Raw genomic sequence first — 4,775 nt, 5'->3', positions numbered from 1 at the left:
CTGATTTCGACATATTTTAATAATTTACAAATGATGAGAATGTATCATTTATATATAAATAAATATAATCTTTTTATTAATAAAATATATTTTTTTTATATATTATACATTTGTTCTCTAATTATTTTATCACTTTTTTACAAGTATTTTAATAATAAATTCTCTTATAAAATTTATAATCATTTATGTATCGGGGATGAATGAAAAGGCTGTGCTGGGACTTTTTGGCGGCCGGGGACTGAAATGAATTTGGCAGTCCTTTAGATCCCATGTTAAAAAATGGGATTCGGGAATAAGGAGCTTAAAATATAAATTCGGCACTATTTATACAATAATCATATTGTGAATGAATTTAAGGAACAAAATCTGGCGGAACCTAAAAGAGTATTTTTGTGGATCCAGGGCGGGCTGCTGCCACGAGACTTCCCCTATTTCCACGGGCCTGGCACTGAATTCCATCTAATATTGGAAGGTCTCCCTTTTCAGAAGGTGATAGGAATTAAAAATTATTAAATAATAAACACATATTATTTATTAATCATAATAAATACGTATAACTTTTTTTTAAAAATCAAATAATTCCCATATTATGACATTCAATTAAGACAAAATTAGCGAATAAATGTAATATCAACAATTTATTTAATTTTAATGAAAATGATATCGATGTTGATTATTGGAATTTAAAGATATTTGTCATCAAATTGTTTTGTTTTTTTAAAAAAAATACTAAAATTTTTATAAAATTTTTAATTTAAAATAATAAATACATCTGATTTTAATCCAAAAACAATTACAACAAACATAAAATTTATAAAATAATATTAAAACTAGGATATGCAAATTTAAACAAAATTAGCGAACAAATGTAGTAACAACTTAGGTAGAGGAAATGTATTTCGGAAACGAAACTTAATTATTTATTGATTTCAATTGAAATGACATCAACGTTGAGTCTTGAAACTGCATCCTGAACTAATTATTGCTATATTTTAAGTCGTTTTCGCGAATCTTTCGCTGGCTAAAAAAAAATTATACCTAGTTTTTGGCCAAAAACTATTCTTTCTCTTACTAACATTTTTTTGAAAACGATAACCTAGAATATTATGAGTCGTGACCCATTGGGACCTTGAATAATTTTATCGACGCAAGTGGGAGATAAATTTACTGTCTAAACTTCAAATGATAATTATGAATACAATTTCAGTTATAATTCTCTTTTTTAAAAAAATGATAACAATTTTGAAAACAAAGGTAGGTACAAACTGGCCAATAAATAGGAGATTTAAACGGTAATAAAATTGGGACCATTAAAAATTTGTCACTCCAAACCTAAACTTCTGAAAAGGTATATGAAAGGGTTAAAAGTTCAAACCCTTTCATACCTTTTATATCTCAACTATTTTAAAGATTGTTAATTAATATCGAATATTAGTAAATTTTATATAAATGTTTTTATGTAATTGCTGTTGGTAAGCGAAAAATAATTCCCCAAAAATGAATTCCGCATTTTTCATTTTAAAAAATATAAAATGGAAATTAATTCCCTAGGTAAAAAAAATTCTCTTAATTTTTTTTTTAAAATATCAAAAAAATAAATTCGTCAAATTCTACTAAAAATCCCAAATATTTTTTATAAAAGTTATATAAATATATAATTAGCAATTTCTTTACATAAATCTTTCAAGTTGAAATCACAATTTATATTAAAAATTAATCCTCAAAGATTTTTGCTCAAAAATTTTCTTTTGACACTCGATAAAGTTTTAAATTTAACGAACCACTAAGACAACTAAACTTTTATCACAAAATATATTTTTCGCGAAATTTTTATCGCGAATGTTTATCAAAGCAAATTGATTGCATAGATAAATGTCGCGAATCCCACGTTCGCATGCTATTCAACGAAGACCATATCGAGAATTTTTTCTAGACGAACTTTTACCGAGATCTCTTTAGAAGCTAATACATAAGCGAAACTTTTACAGACAATTTATAATAACGAGTGAAAATCTTAAGGAGAAGGCAAAACCAAATACACAATTTAGCGAACTATTTTGCACGAAAGCAATACCGCGATAATTGTTAATAGTGACTATTTTCATAAAAATTATTTTATACTTTCATATATTTTTTCTGGGCAATTTATCTTTTAAACTGATTATCCGTTTTCTGGGAAATTCCGGTTTATATCTGAGCATCAAGAAATAATTCTGGATATTCAATATTTTTTCTAAGCTTTGAATATTCTCAACGTTTGAGGGGTGTTTTAGCTTTAATGCTGAGCGATTAAAGAGGTTATTAAAATGGGAGACTCGATAACTATGGTGGTATCTTTGATATCTTATAATTAAGCAGCGATAGCATAAAAAATATTCAAATAGATTTTTGGAAAGAAAATATGGCACCGAGTTAGGCTGGAGTGGCTCCGATAAAAGTTAAATGATTATAATAGATAATTTTTTTACAATTATCAAATAAAAAATTATATGGATAACTTATTTTATAAATAGGTATTGAGAATATGACGAGTAAATTTATCAAACAATCCTTATTATTTTCCAACTAATTGAAAAAATAAATCGTTTTACCATTTATTTTTGAAGGAATTATGAAAATCCTCAATTAAAATCTCCCAATTGGATATTTTAAATAAAACGTCTTGGAAATGAAAAATTTGTAAAAATGAATATTTTTTAAAAGAAAATATGAAAGCTTATATTTTTTTTTATAAAATTTCCTCCATGCAACCCAATCCAGAGCACTTTCGGCAGCTAGAAATTACGGCATTATTGATTGGGAAGCATTGGCTATAATGTTTCACAATCTAGAATTTGCTTAATATTACAGAAACTAAGGAGGTATGATAAAGTTAAGCGTTAGCTTATTTTAAAAATAATTTTTTTGTTTAAATTTCACGAAAATCAGGTTCGGTATAAGACCATAACGTTAAACATTATATGGTTTTGAGTTATTTGATAATATTTTAATTAAGTTAAGTTTAACATTAACTACTTTTTATTGTTTTATAAGTTAGAAATTTTATTTGGGAACAGGTATATAATTTCCAGGAAATTTTTTTATTTTGTCAATTTCTCATAATTTTTAAATATTTAATTTGGGTAATTTTTTTGGAGAATTATTTTCCTTAGACTATTTTCCCGAGGAATGATTTTCCTATCATTGTTATTTGATGATACCCAGCTACCAAAATTAGCGTATATATAGAAATGTTCTCAACCATAAAATTTATTCTTTCTCCTCGTGGATATAATTTGACGAGAAAATATTTGAATATATTGAATAAATTTTTTTAAAAAAAGGTTTCTCCTTGCATGATTCCAATAAGTTGATAAACGAAAAAGTTCAAATCGGACCTATATTATTGTTTTTTTATTAACCGAACGTAAACCAATAACCGTTATTTTTATCTGAACTTCAATCGATCTTGGGACGGTTGAAATTTTTTTTAAATAGGTTTAAGTTATTATGTTATTTTATAAAATTCGTTGAATTTATATTTAGACATATTTCATATATATATTAGGGAACCCAGAACACAGGCATTTTTGTGTTTCCTATTCCGTTCAAAAAAAATATAACAATTTCCGTTCTTAAAAAAATATATTCATTTCCCAAAAAATTATCGAATTATATTTATATTATAAGGATTAATATAATATACAATTTATATTCGGGACTAGACGAAATTTTTTTTAAAACAAAAATATCCGGGCTGAGTTTGCAGATATGGTACCTCTGCCCCATATTAATAAATTATACTCTTGTTTTTGTAGATAATGCAGCGTTAAATACGACATCGCATCGCCTGAACAAAACGCCTTTACACTAAATGAGGTAGGTGTAAGACAAAAAAAAAGGACACTAACAAATCTGAGAAAAGATTTTGCAGACATTTCAAAATAAAAAAAATATGCTCTTATAAATCTAAAATTTTAGTCCAACAATAATTTGTTATATTACAGTAAAACAAATCTTTTAATAATATCTCAAACTATAGGAATCTTCATTAATAGGAAATTTTTTAATTGGGTGAAATATATTTATAACTAAAACAGGTAGCTGGAGAAAGGAGTTAGATTAAAGATTTAGACAGACTTTTCAGCCTGAGCTTGATCTAAATTTTTTTTTAAAGTTAAGGTGCCAGTCTGGTTTCGGGCTGGCTTACCAACTAAGAATTTTTGCTTAAGAGGGCACAATTTTGGAAATAACATATTTAAATTATCATTCCTCACTCGATGGACTTCATTTTATTCAGTTAGGATAGAGCTTCCCCCTCCCCTAATTATAAAGGCAAAAAAGCTATTATTGAAAATAAACACTATTATTTACTTGTCGCCCTGATTGTTATAGCTGCTAATGCCAAATAACTAATTGAGTAAATTAAATAATATTAATCATAATTTATTACGCAACATTAAACCTAATTTATGTAATGTTCAGGCTAATTTTTTTATAAATATTATTCATTCCAACTTCACCTTTTATAGTTGCATGAAAATGGCAAAAATTGACAAAATCTGCAATATTTTGCCTGGAGGAAATGGGGAAGGGGGGAGGTGCAAAATTTGATGGGATGGCCGAGTTCCCATTAGTTATGATCCTGGGGTTAGGGTTATAAGATACGTACGGCTAATTTCAATATATATCGTAGCTTAGAATTAGATCATTCCATCTCCACTTTATGCAATGTTACAAGTTAATTTTAAAAATTAAAGTTTCTATTGTTTTCACTAAGATGGCTAACCTTATAT

Source organism: Gordionus sp. m RMFG-2023, chromosome 3, assembly GCF_954871325.1.
Source record: "Gordionus sp. m RMFG-2023 chromosome 3, tfGorSpeb1-WG-v2, whole genome shotgun sequence".
Taxonomy (NCBI): Eukaryota; Metazoa; Nematomorpha; class Gordioida; order Chordodea; family Parachordodidae; genus Gordionus; species Gordionus sp. m RMFG-2023.
This window is presented reverse-complemented; position numbering follows the sequence as displayed.